A 16,811-nucleotide genomic window follows, 5' to 3' on the forward strand; every position below is an offset into this window, starting at 1 on the left:
CTCAACCTCCTGAGTAGCTGGGATTACAGGCACGCACCACCATGCCCAGCTAACTTTTTGTATTTTTAGTAGAGACAGGGTTTCACCATGTTGACCAGGATGGTCTCGATCTCTTGACCTCGTGATCCACCCGCCTCGGCCTCCCAAAGTGCTGGGATTACAGGCGTGAGCCACCGTGCCCGGCCCCGAAAAAATTTTTTAAAATAGCTTTCCATCTTATTAACAAACTTATTTCTAATTAATTCCTTTTTAATTTACATACATTATTTTTGTTGCAAAGAAGTATGATGGTGTGATCAACAAAAAACTTTCAAGTATAAAAATATTCTGTGGGCCGGGCACGGTAACTCATGCCTGTAATCCCAGCACTTTAAGAGGCTGAGGATGGTGGATCACCTGAGGTCAGGAGTTCAAGACCAGCTTGGCCAACATGGTGAAACCCCCATCTCTACTAAAAATACAAAAATTAGCCAGGTGTGGTGGCGGGTTCCTGAAATCTCAGCTACTTGGGAAGCTGAGGCAGGAGAATTACTTGAACCTGGGAGGTGGAGGTTGCAGTGAGCCATGATTGCACCATTTCACTTCAGCCTGGGTGACAGAGTGAGACTCTGTCTCAAAAAAAAAAAAAAAAAAAAGAGAGAATGTTGATGGGGAGGATACCGAATATTGAATTGCTTTGGTATTCGGATTCCACTGGATTTATTTAAAAGTTATATAATGACTTATTTTTAAATGTCTATATTTTTAAATGCCAGAAACTATTTTCTTTACAATGATTAAACTTATGATAAAAATGTTAAATGTCAACTTAAAAATATACAAGGAGATACATAATTTTCAAATTATTTTAGGGAATATGTAAGTAAAAATGTTTGATGACCATGAGTTTAGATTCAATAAGCCAAGCCATTTTTTTTGTTGTTCTACTTTTTTTGTTGTTGTTTTGAGATGGAGTTTTGCTCTTGTTGCCCAGGCTGGAGTCCAATGGCACGATCTTGACTCACTACAACCTCTGCCTCCCAGGTTTAAGCGATTCTCCTGCCTCAGCCTCCTGAGTAGCTGGGATTACAGGCATGCACCACCATGCCTGGCTAAATTTGTATTTTTAGTAGAGACAGGGTTTCGCCATGTTGGACAGGCTGGTTTCAAACTCCTGACCTCAAGTGATCCACCCGCCTTGGCCTCCCAAAGTGCTGGGATTACAGGCGTGAGCCACCACGCCCGGCCTTGTTTTCTTTTTTTGAGACAGGATCTCACTCTGTCATCCCGGCTGGGGTGCAGCAGTGTGATCTTAGCTCACTGCAACCTCCGCCTCCTAGGTTCAAATGATTCTTCTGCCTCAGCCTCCTGAGTAGTGGGACTACAGGAATGCACCGCCACACCTGAGTAATTTTTGTATGTTTTGTAGAGACAGGGTTTCCCATGTTGCTCAGGCTGGAATCGAACTCTTGAGCTCAAGTGATCCTCCTGCCTTGGCTTCCCACAGTGCTGGGATTTTAAGCATGAGCCGCTGTCCCCTGCCCCAAGCCCATTTTTGTTTTGTATTGTTTTCTTTTTACTTTGACCAAGACTCAAAAAGACCATCATCACCGGAAAAGGGTTCTTGGTTCTGATAACAGCTCCTTAAAGGAGGCTCATAAAGCTCTATCCATGAATTTTAAATTCCATTAGTTTAATATCTGGCCAGTCACTTCCCTTTCCCCTCACTTTCTACTCTGCATCCCTCCTCAACTCTAAACTAGAGACATGAGGGAGGCTTGCAACTTCCTGAACCCCTCTAACATTTCACACCTCTGGGCCTTTGCTCAAGCTGCTCTCTCTGTCTAGCATGCGCTTTACCTCTCACTACCTTCAGTTCCTCTTCTCCAGCCAAAAGGTAATTTCTCCCAGAAATTGTCACTCATAACTGGTTATTTTTGTTTGTTTGCTTTTGAGACCAAGTCTCACTCTGTTGCCCATGCTGGAGTGCAGTGGCACAATCTCGACTATCTGCAACCTCTGCCTCCCAGGTTCAAGCGATTTTCCTGTCTCAGCTTCCTGCGTAGCTGGGATTACAGGCGTGCAGTACCACACCCAGCTAATTTTTTGTATATTTAGTAGAGATGAAGGTCTCACCAGGTTGGCCAGCCTGGTCTCAAACTCCTGACTTCAGGTGATCAAACTCCTGCTTCTGCCTCCCAAAGTGCTGGAATTGCAGGCATGAGCCACTGTGCCTGGCCATAACTGGTTCTTAATTGAGGGTGACTAACCATCCCAGTTTTTCCAGGACTAAGGAGTTTCAATGGTATGAGGGACTTTCTGTGCTAAAACCAGGATAGTCCCAGGCCAATCAGGATTGTTGGTCACCCTATTATCGTATGTTCAAGCAACTCAAAATTTCACCTGGAGGAGTGGGACCAGATTTAGGGTATTAACTTATATCTTCTCCCAACTGACAGGTCTGTGGAAGACAATACTCTTCCATGTCCCAAGAGCACTCTCTCTTTTTTTTTTTTTTTTTTTTTTTTGAGACAGAGTTTCGCTCTTGTTACCCAGGCTGGAGTGCAATGGCGCGATCTCTGCTCACCACAACCTCCGCCTCCTGGGTTCAGGCAATTCTCCTGCCTCAGCCTCCTGAGTAGCTGGGATTACAGGCACGCGCCACCATGTCCAGCTAATTTTTTTGTATTTTTAGTAGAGACGGGGTTTCACCAAGTTGACCAGGATGGTCTCGCTCTCTTGACCTTGTGATCCACCCGCCTCGGCCTCCCAAAGTGCTGGGATTACAGGCTTGAGCCACCGCGCCCGGCCCCAAGAGCACTCTCTTAGGCTAATACAGTTCAAATGCTTTAAGCATTTAAGTTACAGTATTCCTGATTACGAGCTTGCACTTCAAACAGCAGTTATTTTGTGGTCTTAGAAGAGACACTCTCTTCTAATTAATTGAACTCATTATGTTTGCATATTCAATTCCTGCCAGGGCATGCCCTAAGGCATCACTTCAAAATAATTTGTCTATTTGCATTTGAGGCTCCTAGACTCCTAAAAATAACTTTGAGAGAGACCTGTACATTTCCTGTGAATGTATGTATATGTGTTTGGGGAAGTAGGAGATGAAGGTTGATTCTAATAACCCTTAGGAGTGTTTCCAGAATTTTCCCAGGGGAGAATGTGGTCACAAGCAGAGAAGCTATGGAGACATGTTACCTGACTGAGCTTCAGTATCCAATCTGTTCAATTGGTACGAGTCAATAAAATAGATGTCACTACTTTACTGGATTATTGAAAAGATTGAAAGAGGCAGTGCGGCAACTCGGTGAGGAACACAGATGCTGGAGCCATGCACCCTGGGTTTGAATTTTGTCTCTAGAGCTTACTAGCTATGTGACCTTGAGTAAGTCACTTAACCTCTCTATGCCTCATTTACTGATCTCTAAAATGTGAATAACAATATAAGCTGCTTCATAGACTTGTTATAAGAATCAAATGAATTAATATGTGTAAAGAACATGGAAAAGGGCTTAGTTATTATATCATAATTAATAATAATATAAATATTATTAAATTTATAAGCATTCTTTCTTAGCTGGAATCTTCATATTTTCAGAGAATAAATGGATTCAACAGAAGTTCAACAAATTACTGAACCATGAGAATAGATTTTCCAACTCTACTAAAGGTCCTTTATTTAAATTGTCTAGGGTTCACTGAGAAAAGATTTTGAGAAGTCAGTTTTTGTTAGTTTGTTTTCTCGCATTGATAAAAAAGTTTGACAATTGACAATTGAATTATTTTAAACAATTTTTTTATATTAGCCAGGGCATCATCTCTGCAGTTTTTATCAGAAGTGTTTTATTTCCATCATTTTTCTGTTTGCCCAGGAAGGGAGGTCAGTATATACAGCCTGGTTCAGAGTCCAGGTCAGCAGGCAGCCATCCTGAGCAGGGCTTCCCTTGGTACACAGGGCTTTGAAACCAATTTTGGGTTACCATAGTAATCAAAGGAGCTTCTAGAAAAATTTCCAGATGAAATATTCATTCAGGACACCAACAGGCATGGCCTGGGGGTGGGGAGTCAGGGAGGAGAGGGACAAAAATGTACTGTCCCTGACTTCACCAGGTTCACAGTCTGTCGAAGAGAAATGGTGCAAAAAAATCATTGACTTAGTTCCTCAATTTAAGATGTTTTTAAGTTTAAAAACATTTTAAAGCTTCCAAATCAGATGCATTAATAGATGAGTTCATTTAATGTTATGGGCTCCCCTGACCCAGGTATCTATAACTAAATTAACAGATTAAAAGATGTCTTACAATCTATAACGCTCTGGAATTGAAAACATTTGGTATACTAGTGTGCCGCGTGACAGAAGCACATACAAAGAACAGAAGGGGCCAAGCAATGAGGGGAGGGGAAAACAGCATGAAAGTATTTGAGCTCCCTGGGAAGCTTTTGCAAGCTTCTGCCTTTGTTCTGACTTATGTGGATACAGAAAAAGATACAGGACTGTACCATTACGATGAAAATCAAATTGCCTTCTCTCTTTCTCAGTTTAAGTAAACATGACACACCAATTTCAGATTGTGACACACAGATGACAGAGAGGTAGAACAAGGCTTGATGGTGGCCAGCCTTGTGCCACTGATTGCCAGTTTGTGAGCACTCAGCCCTAGCCCTTCCAGCTACCTACCCAGGCAGTGAGGGGCAGATATTGTTGAGGAGGCTGTTTGTACTTTGAGCTTTGAGCACGGCCACTCTCATGGGTGCCTCTAACTGAGCTTATAAGAAATCCTATGGTTGGGGCGATACACATACTAAGTAGTAGAGCACCACACTCTTCCTTGTGTATTGGAGGGATGGTACCATCCAAAAACCAAGAATGGCAAGTACTTACATAGCTCTTCTTAACAGTTCCCCTCCCACAACCCCTTCACCCATTTACCCAGAGGCCTTCCAGGACCAACAGTGTAATGTAAATTGAGACCTGAAGAACAGCTGCTCAAAATTTAAAAATTAAAACCCATGTCTGACAAAGGAATCACTTCTGGAGATAGACTGAGGACTGGGGAAGTTCTGAGTTTGCAATTTCTGAACTATTCCTTTGACACCTACCCATGGCCAGAGCCCCATCTCTTTTTGGTACTCAGCCTACAAGGAACTGGAATCTAGATATTCTGCCCCATGTTATTCCACTGCAGGGTAGATAGAGGAGGCTTCATTGATCTGGAATCACTTGGATAGGATCTTGAAGGATGAGTAAAAGTTTGCCGGTGGGAGTTTCACAAGGGGGAAAAGTGGATTCCAGGTACAGAGAAATAGCAAGAGCCTAAGCTGAGAGGCAGAAAACATAAGGGACCTTTTGAGGCTCTATGGGTAATTGCATGTGACTGGGGAGTATGAGCACAAGGTGAGGCTGGAGAGGGAACAGGGCCAGGTGTCAGCAGGAGTCTGGTGTCAAATGAGGAAACCTAGCTTTTACTTTGGAAGCAGTGAAAACCCCTGAGAGATGTTAAGCTGGAAAGTAAGATGCTCTGATTTGGGTTTAGAAACTTCACCCTGGGCCAAGCGTGGTTGCTCATGCCTGTAATCCCAGCACTTTGGGAGGCCGAGGCAGGTGGATCACGAGGTCAAGAGATCGAGACCATCCTGGCCAACAGAGTGAAACCCCATCTCTACTAAAAATATAAAAAGAAATTACCCGGGAGTAGTGGCATGTGCCTGTGGTCCCAGCTACTCGGGAGGCTGAGGCGGAAGAATCGCTTGAACCCAGGAGGCAGAGGTTGCAGTGAGCCACTGCATTCCAGCCAGGTGACAGAACAAAATTCCATCTCAAAAAAAAAAAAAAAAAAAAAAAAAAAAAAGAAAAGAAAAGAAAAGAAACTTCACCCTGACAGCTGCAAGGAAATGGTCAGAGGCAGTGGGGAGCTGTGGGAGAGTCAACCTACTTGAACCGAAGTAGAGGCCCTGGGAGTGAAGTGTAGAGGTCCCAGGGCTATTTCATTGGTAGGAATGACCAGTTGTTTAGTGATAGGGGAGGGGAAAGAGAAAGGATATTGCAGAGTGGGTAATACTGGAACTGACTCAGGAAAATATTCCAGAAATGGTAGTGTTCTTTAATTCTTCATTCCATTTTGATATCATTTTGGTGGAATTGTTTCAACCTGCTGTGAGCAAAACCATGTCGAACTGTTTTAAAAGCAAATTCTGGGCCAGGCATGGTGGCTAATGCCTGTAATCCCAGAACTTTGGGAGGTCAAGGCAAGTGGATTGCTGGAGGTCAGGAGTTCAAGACCAGCTTGGCCAGCAGAGTGAAACGCTCTCTACTAAAAATACAAAAAATTAGCTGGGCATGGTGACTGGCACCTGTAATTCCAGCTACTCGGGAGACTGAGGTAGGAGACTCGCTTGAACCAGGAGGCAGAAGTTGCAGTGAGCCAAGATCATGCCATTGTACTCCAGCTAGGGCAATAAGGATGAAACTCCATCTCAAATAATAAATAAATAAATAAACAGGAAACATAGGAGGTGGATTTTTTTTTTTTTTTTTTTTTTTTTTTTTTTTTTTTAAAGAGAGTCTCAGTCTGTAGCCCAGGCTGGAGTGCAATAGTGTGATCTCAGCTCACTGTAACCTCTGCCTCCCAGGTCCCGGTTCAAGCAGGCATCTCCGGGCTATCTAGTCAATGTCCCAAAAGGGCAGAAGCACATCTTGGCAGAGACATTCCACGTCTCCAGGTGTAGTACATCTATCAGGAGGCAGATGAGTAACAGGGAATACTACTCATTGGATTGTGGTCGCCCTATGGAGACGTGGTGTGGATGACTTAATGCTCAGAGGCTTTGTTCAGACTTAGGCACAAGGGGATGGTTTGGGAGGCCTGAAGTTCGGTTTCAAGCAGCCTCATAATGGACAGTACCTGGGCCCTGGAGAGGTGAGTAAGGTAAGAAAAACTTTGACCTTTGACGGTAGGGGGAAGCACATCCAACTGCCTACAGGGACAAAGCAAGAGTAAAGTGGGCTAGGGGAGATTGTGTCACCCTGGGGCATTTGTGCCTCATTTAGAAAAGATAGATTCTACTCATTTCCAGCAGAGGTCATGTGGGAACACAAAGTCAAGGAAGGGAGGCCTGACTTTTCAAGAGAACATAGAGATTCAAATTTTTATGAGTCATCTGATTTGGGGTTGTTGGCAATTAATTCAAAGTTTAAGATGTTGAGCAAGCCCAACAAAGTTCTCCTGTGGCTGGATTTGGCCTGGCAGCTATCAGTTTGCAACCTCTACTCTAAAACTTGGGCATTAATCTCTGAATTTCAATCATCTCATGTTAGAACGGGAAAAAGTGTGGCTACTAAGAGGCTGGAAACAGACAAAGAGGTTTATTGGATCTGAGGGGTCATTAGTCCAATTCTTAATTGCATAGATGGGGAAACTGAGGCTTCGAGAGAAGAAATGCCCAAGGGCACACATTTCCAGCAGCAGTAGCACTTGCAGTAAGAACAAGGAGACTCAGACAAGGCATGGTGGCTCATGCCTGTAATCCCAACACTTTGGGAGACCAAGGTGGGAGGATTACTTGAGGCCAGGATTTCAAGACCAGCCTGGGTAATATAGCAAGACTCCGTCTCCTTTTTTAAACAAAAAATTTAAAATAAAATAAAATAAAAGAGGCTCAAGTGGGCCAGACTGGTATTTGGTCTTCTTGCCTCAGTTTCCTTCTTTGCTTATTTGTTTCCATTCTCTAGTTTGTGGCCATGACTGGTACATAGGTCCCGTCTGAACTTTGGATTATTCCTATTGGACACATGGGACCTGTCGTGGGCTTTATCTGGAGTCTCTGCCCCAACCTCTTAGCCTGGAGCTGGTGCTGTTTCTGAGTCTGCTGGCATTGACCCCCTTGGGCTCCTCAGATGGGCCTGTCTGAGCTCCACATTGTTCTGCGTATGATACATAGCTAGTATGGGATAAAAATAAGGCTTGATCTCAGTGTGCCCTAGTCCTGTGTTCCATCTAGTAAACACTCTGCTTCCTAGGATTAATGTCTCCTTGCAGAAAGGAAAAGCAAGTTTGAATGTCATTTTGTGTGTGTGAACTGTAAAATGAGTTTGAGTACGTTTCAAATTTGCTCTTTCTTGCCCTTTTTTTGCCATCTAATAGTCACAGCCAACTTATCCATTAGGTATAGCTAGCACAGTATCTAGCTAGGGTCCAAGATACTTTTAAGGGCCTGCAGAAATGTTTTAATTTTAATTTATTTTAAAATCAGAATAAAAATAAATAATAATAAACATATAAAAAGAATCCAGTGTACCTAAAGCCACCGAACTGTACAGTTAAAAATGGTTAAAATGGGAAATGTTGTGTATATTTTACTACAATTAAAAAAAAAAAGAATCCTGCCTGGATTATATTTATCTTTATACCAAGGCAGTTGTAAAATATAATTTTTAAGATTTATTATGGAGGAAAGGGCCCACAGATTCAAAACATCCCAAAGCTCACGAATGTTATAATTTGGCCCTGTTAGTAGCTGGTTAATTCATATCAAGGATAAGTTTTGTATTTATGGACCAAATCATATGGACTGCACTTCTCTCACTTCTTCATGGCCTGACCAGGGAGGTTACACAGCCTGACCCAGATTCCTACCACCTGCCACCTGGTGACAGCTACACAGACTATTCAGGGGAGATGCTGAGTACAGTGGTTCTGAAAGACTTGCTAGTTTTGGTCTCTACACAGCAGGTCCTGCGTTATTTACCACAATGAAGCCAGACACTCTGAGGTAGTCAATTTTACTCCAAAGAGCATTTCTGATGCTTCTCTTTACTAACAAATCTCTCCCTCTTTGGACTACCAAAACAGTCTTCTGGCAGATCTCCCTGACTTGGTTTTCCTCCTACCCAAACCAGAATTATCTTAGCAAACAGGTATCTCTCTGGAATAAGATTATTCAATGACTTCCAACATTTTCATTATTTCAGAAAGCTTGATAGAAATCCCACTTTAACTCATGACAGTTCTTTTAAAAGTAACTAAAAAACTGCTTTAGTTTGTGCTGGTATTATACGAGCACGCTTGCTACAAGTAATAAATTTTGCAAGCACAAATGAATTCTTAGATGCATAGTTTGTGTTGTAACGGGGTTTTACACCCATGGACCCATGGGAGAAAGATCATGAATGGATCCTCGGAAGTGAAAAAGTGTGGAGATCCCTAGAAACGCCTCAGCAGTCCACCTGACCATTCTGGGAGGGCAATATCACTGGAGGCAAAGAGAAATTACTGACTAGCTGACTATGGTAGAAAAGGTGGGGGAAAATGAGGAAACATCACATTAAAATTAAATGCAAACTGAAAGCTTGTCTTGAGCAAGGGTGAATGACTCAGCAAGGAATTGTTTACAGGATTTTAGTAACTGCTCTCTGCAATTCTTATACTAAAGAAAAAGCAGTTTTTCGTTACCTACTTGAAGTAATTCCGTTATTCACCAGATAACAAACAAGCAACAAACACATTTCCTAGAATATTTTTAAAATTCTAAAGTGAAAGCATTGCTTAGAATCACAAATGCTACATATATGTGGTCTTTGACAAGAACTTGGTCTTTGGCAGAGTGAAAGCTTTGGTTTTTAAGTTCAGTTCTACTTGTTTGTTTATCATCGCAGTGCATAGTTAGCATTTCACATTCCTACATTCAATCCCTTTTCTTAACAGTCATACACACACACACACACACACACACACACACACACACACACAAATTATCTTGGGAAAAATATATATTTTTTCCACATTTGTAGTATCCTTCAAGACTCCCATTAGCTTTGGATGGCACCAAGTCCTGTGCTCTCTGCTACTTCTCCTTTGAGTATCATCAGAGTGATCACATGTTCCGTTCAAAACAAAATTGGGTCGGGTGCAGTGGCTCACTCCTATAATTCCCAGCCCGTTAGGAGGCTGAGGCAGGTGGATCACTTGAGGTCAAGCATTTGACACTAGCTTGGTCAACATGTTGAAACCCCATTTCTACTAAAAAAACCCACAAAAATCAGCCAGGTGTGGTGGCACATATCTGTAGTCCCAGCTATTCAGGAGACGGAGGCAGGAGAATTGCTTGAACCCAGGAGGTGGAGATTGCAGTGAGCCAAGATAACACCACTGCATGCCAGCCTGGGCAACAGGGAGAAACTCCGTCTCAAAAATTTTAAAAAATTGATTATGCCTGTAATTCCAGCCCAGGCAGGTAGATTACTTGAGGTCAGGAGTTCAAGACCAACGTGGCCAACATGGTCAAACCCATCTCCACTAAAAACACAAAAATTAGCTCATCTTGGTGGCGGGTGCTTGTAATCCCAGCTGCTAAATAGGGAGGCTAAGACAGGAGAATCACTTGAACCCAGGAGGTGGGGGTTGCAGTGAGCCAAGATCATGCCACTGCAGTTCAGCCTGGGTGACAGAGTGATATTCCAACTCAAAAAAAAAAAAAAAGCCAATAAAACAAAATTCAGACAGGATGAGGGCCAGCTTCTGTGCTGACCTATCAGCTCTGTCTCCTGGCCACATGCAAGGTGAAGCAGCCATTTTGGCTGCAAACGGTAAATTCAGGCTGGGCTGCACTCACTCAGGGCTTTTGTTGACACTGTATTCCTTCCATTTCAAGGATTCAGACACACACACACTCAGTCCATTCTTTCCTTGATTTATTTTAGTAATACAAGCAAATAGCTACTCTGTTTTATTTTGAATATTGGGGTTTTGGTAGTAGACAAATCACAGTTCTCCATGAAACATTCAGGAATTCAGGTTTATGAAGTGTAATTGGGCATATGACCTGGCTTGTCTCTCAAGAACACTTAGCCACTCATTCAGTGACTGGTTCAGAAATGTATCTTGGATGGGGTTTCCTAGAAGCAGAGCCTGAGGTAAGGATTCAAATAATGCTCTCAGAGAAACCTATAAGGGAGCAAGATAAAGAAGGGGGCCGGGTGCGGTGGCTCAAGCCTGTAATCCCAGTACTTTGGGAGGCTGAGGCGGGTGGATCACGAGGTCAAGAAATCGAGACCATCCTGGTCAACATGGTGAAACCCCGTCTCTACTAAAAATACAAAAAATTAGCTGGGCATGGTGGCGTGTGCCTGTAATCCCAGCTACTCAGGAGGCTGAGGCAGGAGAATTGCCTGAACCCAGGAGGCGGAGGTTGCGGTGAGCCGAGGTTGCGCCATTGCACTCCAGCCTGGGTAACAAGAGCAAAACTCCAACTCAAAAAAAAAAAAAAAAAAAAAGAAGGGGAAGAAGCCAAGTAACGACTTAGTATCAGGTAAAATCTGGACTTGGCTTGGTTTTTGTATGTGGAGAGAGAAGCTTGCCTCTGGAACACAAATTACACTACAGAATTGTTTCTGCCTTGATGCAAGGAGGTTAACCTTTTAAGTAATTTCATATCTCTCAGTCATTAGCCTATATATTGAGACAGCGTAACCTCCCAGGCATCCCTAGGTGGGAGGCTTTGGACAGCCAAAAACACATCTCATAAACCAAGGTCACAGGTTTAAACTGCTGGCCACAGCCTCAAAATAACTGCAGGAAATGGGGAAGGAGGTAAGGAATGGAAGGGGTGTGCCAGCTGATAAAGGGGATCTGAGTGCGGAGTCAAAACATCCATTACTGCATGTGTCCCAACCAAGCTAATCTTAAACAATGAGATTTAATTCTGCAACTTTTTCTGGAACCATGGGGGAAAATAATCTTTCCTTTTGCTAACCATGAAATTAGTAGGACGCCTGCCTGCAGTTGCTTGAACTCGTTTTAGTAACAGCCAACTGAGAAGAAAAAAAGAGTAATATAGAGAGACATGGTTGGGGTGACAGTGACTCTAATTTGTCTTCTTTTCTCTGCATACCAGTTTGTCCTGCACCTCAATGTGTCTAATTCCCTTCAGAACCCATGAGTTTAACCTAGGTGGGCCTGTACTCAGTAGTCATGAAATCAGTTCTCTTGCTTTGGAGGAGAAATTAAGTGAGATTGAGGTGACAGAAGATCAAGGATTAGAATCCAAATCTCATACTGACTTGTGAGTCAAGCCGATGGCATGTTCCAGAGCACCAGGCTGCCCTAGCTCTTGGAGGGAACTTAAATTCTTTGCCAGGGAAACTATTTATTTTATAAGGTCAGCCACACTGTAAAAGAAACACAAACAGAAATCTTGCCTGGTGATTGTCCAATACATCCCAGTTTATGGAGCATTTTCACATCTGGGATGTCCTTCAAGACTCCCATCAGCTTTGGAGGCACTAAGTCCTGTGCATCTGCTACTTCTCCTTGGGATGTCAGAATGATCACATGTTCCATGCAAAACAGAATTAGGACAGGATGAAGGCCAACTTCTGTGCTGACCTCTCAGCTCTGCCTCTTAGCCACATGTAAACTGAGAGCAGCCCTTCCCAGAGGCTGCAGCTGCACGTGGTGAGTGCAGGTTGGGCTGCATTCACTTAAGGCCCTTGCTGGCACTGTATTTCTTATTTCAAGGAGCCAGCAGGCTAGGGGCCAGAGAAGATCCCATCCAGAAATATGAAACATATGCTTCACTGCTCTGTTGCTGCTGTCAAGACGACCAAAGAATTAACTATCAATGAATTTCTTCTTTCCTTTTTTTTTGAAACAGAGTCTTGCTGGAGTGCAATGGTGCAAACTCAGCTCTTTGCAACCTCTGTCTCCTGAGTTCAACCGATTTTCATGCCTCAGTCTCCAGAGTAGCTAGGACTACAGGAATGCACCAAAATGCCCAGCTAACTTTTAGTATTTTTAGTTGAGATGGGGTTTCGCCATGTTGCACAGGCTGGTCTTAAATGCCTAAGCTCAAGCAATCCACCTGCCTTGGTCTCCTACAGTAGTGGGATTACAGGTGTGAGCCACCGTGCCCAGCCATCAGTGATTTTCAAGAAGAGGACAAGCATAGTGCCAGACTCAAGGGTAGAAGGGAAATAATCATTTATTTATTTATTTATTTTCGAGACAGGGTCTTGCTGTGTGTCCCATGCTGGAGTATAGTGGTGTCATCATTCCTCACTGCAGCCTCAAATTCTGGGGCTCAAGAAATCCTTCTACCTCAGCCTCCAGAGTATTTGAGACTACAGAGTTGCACAAAGCACTACAATTACAGGCATGAGCCATCGTGTCCTGGCCAGAAACCACCAATTTTTTTTTTTTTTAATTACAAAGTGCAAATTTGAAGAATCTCTAAAATTTCAAGCTCTCGGTCAGCTGGCTACTTTTGAGTGACCCTTCTTTCCCTTCTCCATACCCCAAAGTTTGAAACTGTTATTTCTGAGAAATATCCTCCAAATACTGGTGATATTTTTGTGAGATCATTCAGTGATGCATTAGAAATTAGAATAGAACTTTAAAATTTTGAAGTTAGGATTTCCAACTGAATTTTTATTTTTCATAAATATGATGCCAAAGGCTATCTCCTTGCAGCTAGACAGCTAGGCTGTCCGGCTCAGGTGAGTTTCCCCTTTGTGAATGTCATAGACATGGCGATATGCCACTCAAATCCCCTTCAATGAAGGATTATTGCCCCAACTGCTGGGAGTGGTATTGGCAGAGGTAGTCTTCAATCATCAGCCCCTTCAGGGATTTTCTCATTTAAAGAGATTAACCTCTCTCAAAGTCACAGTCTTGACTGGGCACGGAGGCTCACCCCTGTAATCCCAACACTTTGGGAGGCAAAGGCAGTGGATCACCTGAGGTCAGGAGTTCAATTCCAACATGGCCAACATGGTGAAACCCCATCTCTGCAAAAAATACAAAATTAGCCAGGTGTGGTAGCACATGCCTTGAATCCCAGCTACTCAGGAGGCTGAGACAGGAGACTCGCTTGAGCCTGGGAGGCAGAGGCTGCAATGAGCTGAGATAGTACCACTGCACGCCAGCCTGGCAACACAGAGGGAGACTCTGCCTTAACTAATTTCTTTTTTTTTTTGAGACGGAGTTTCGCTCTTGTTACCCAGGCTGGAGTGCAATGGCGCGATCTCGGCTCACCGCAACCTCCGCCTCCTGGGTTCAGGCAATTCTCCTGCCTCAGCCTCCCGAGTAGCTGGGATTACAGGCACGTGCCACCATGCCCAGCTAATTTTTTGTATTTTTAGTAGAGACGGGGTTTCACCATGTTTGACCAGGATGGTCTCGATCTCTTGACATCGTGATCCACCCGCCTCGGCCTCCCAAAGTGCTGGGATTACAGGCTTGAGCCACCGCGCCCAGCGACTCTGCCTTAAAAAAAAAAAAAAAAAAAAAAAAAAAAAAAAAAAAATTCTAGCAAAATAAGGTCCCTTGAACCTTTCAGTCAAAATTTAGTTTTTGTTTCTGTTTTTGTTTTTGTTTTGAGACAGAGTTTTGCTCTTGTTACCCAGGCTGAAGTGCGATGGCGCGACCTCGGCTCACTGCAACCTCCACCTCCTGGGTTCAGGCAATTCTCCTACATCAGCCTCCTGAGTAGCTGGGATTACAGGCGCGCGCCACCATGCCCAGCTAATTTTTTGTATTTTTAGTAGAAACGGGGTTTCACCAAGTTGACCAGGATGGTCTCGATCTCTTGACCTCGTGATCCACCCACCTCAGCCTCCTAAAGTGCTGGGATTACAGGCTTGAGCCACTGCGCCCGGCCTCAAAACTTAGTTTTGGTTAAAAACATAAACAAGTATCAAAATAACCTACCAGCAAACTAACTTTCTCTCCATAATTAGGAGAATTGAAAGTTATTTTAAAGAGGAATTTTTTTTCTCTCTGATTCAGTGTAACTTCATGACTTGTTTTTGTAATACCTGAGATCATTTCACATTCCACAGTTGCAAAAACACCATGCTAGATAATGTACATTCCCCCAAAAGATGTTTGGGTTGACATGCCATCACTTGGTCCAGCCCCCTTTCTTCCCATGTTCCTGCTTGTAGGTGGAGAGGGGCAAGAGTCTCTCACTGCCAGAAGAGGTGTATAATTAGCTGACACAAACTAGCCTACTCTAAGCACTGATTGATAAGCAGTGTCATAGGCAATTCATTTCTTTTCTCTTTTTTTTTGAGACGGAATCTCAGTCTGTTGCCCAGCCTGGAGTACAGTGCCAAGATCTTGGCTCACTGTAACCTCCACCTCCCAGGTTCAAGCAATTCTCCTACCTCAGCTGCCCAAGTAGTTGTGATTACAGGCGCCTACCACCACGCCTGGCAAATTTTTGTATTTTTAGTAGAGACAGGGTTTCACCATGTTAGTCAAGCTGGTCTCCAACTCTTGACCTCAAGTGATCCGCCTGCCTCAGCCTCCCAAAGTGCTGGGATTACAGGAGTCAGCCACTGCGCCCAGCCAGACAATTCATTTCTTACGGAAAAACTATAGATTTTGTTTAAAAAGATAATGTGTGTTACGTTAAAGTAACATTGTAAAGTTGAACTTGCAACAACTGTTTCATCAATTTCATTGGCTGCTGGTCCTTGCAGCCATGTCCTCCATCTGATGATGGGGTCACATTTTTCACACGCCAGTTTTATTCTAGTTGCCTGTTAACAGTTGAGTAACAGCAAACATTCTATTCACTCTGTCTTCCTTATATCTCTCTAATTAATTGCTTTTAGAAATGTGAATGGAAGTATTTTCTAGTTTCTACCTTTTTTTTTTTTTTTTTTTTTTGAGACAGAGTTTCACTCTTGTTACCCAGGCTGGAGTGCAATGGCGCGATCTAGGCTCACTGCAACTTCCGCCTCCTGGGTTCAGGCAATTCTCCTGCCTCAGCCTCCTGAGTAGCTGGGATTACAGGCACGCACCACCATGCCCAGCTAATTTTTTGTATTTTTAGTAGAGATGGGGTTTCACCATGTTGACCAGGATGGTCTTGATCTCTTGACCTCATGATCCACCCACCTCGGCCTCCCAAAGTGCTGGGATTACAGGCTTGAGCCACCGTGCCTGGCTAGTTTCTACCTTTAAATTTATTGTGTAAATACTGCTTAGCAACCTTTTTTTCCACTGTAAAACTCAAATATTTAATGCATTACCATAAAGTGTAAAAAGACAAAGTCGTAAGAAGAGAAATCCTTGTGGCAGATAATTGGGACAAAATTTCCCAGTTTCTACTTCATGTTGGTTTGGCATCTGGTGCAGACTGGAAATCCAATGAAGAAGGAGCTGTGTCTCCTCTCTAAGGATCTTAACACCTAGGCCAGAGAAGCAACCATCAGTCTTCTGGGCTGAGGACTGTTCTTCCTCCTCTGGCTTTGTCCATGTTATTCTCCACAGTATAGGAGGCTTCCCAAGGAAAACTAACTTTCAACACATATCAGTGAATCTGGCAACTGTCTCTCCTGTGCAGTTTCTGTCAAGGGGCAAAGCAGAGGAGTCCACCTACCCCATTCCCACCCCAGCATCGATTTACTGTTCATTGGAGCTGGGTTCTTGACTGCTAAGTTGTCCTGCCATTGCTCATGACCCATAGCTACAGTCATTTGTGCTGGCCTCAGTGCACCTGTGAACCATTCTTGTGGGCACTTGCTCTGGTGCCTCCTCAAATAAGTCTCCTTCTCCTCTATTAGTTATTTGATTGAGAGAAAAAAGAAGAGCTCCATCTGATTCGAGAAAATAATTACTTGTAATTATAAAACACATGATCAAATATTACTGAAAGAAGTGCTTGCCATGGTTCTAGCTAGAACATGACTCTATCCACCCCCAACCAAAAAAGAAAAGAAAAGGAAAGAACGGCCTGATCCTCTTCTTGTTCATCTCAATAAATGGTATGACTCTCCATCAAGTTGCACCAGTCAGAAATTTCAGAGTAATTCATATTCA

At 43.3% G+C, this 16,811-nt stretch overlaps 1 protein-coding gene across 4 annotated transcripts in view; it reads right to left on the reverse strand.

Moving 5' to 3' along the window:
- SLC35G2 (solute carrier family 35 member G2) overlaps nucleotides 1-16,811 on the reverse strand; it is a 90,249-nt gene that overhangs the window by 46,162 nt on the left and 27,276 nt on the right. The gene's annotated exons all lie outside the window — the stretch shown is intronic.

The sequence above is a fragment of the Saimiri boliviensis genome, chromosome 9 (genome assembly GCF_048565385.1).
Source record: "Saimiri boliviensis isolate mSaiBol1 chromosome 9, mSaiBol1.pri, whole genome shotgun sequence".
NCBI classification, from domain to species: domain Eukaryota; kingdom Metazoa; phylum Chordata; class Mammalia; order Primates; family Cebidae; genus Saimiri; species Saimiri boliviensis.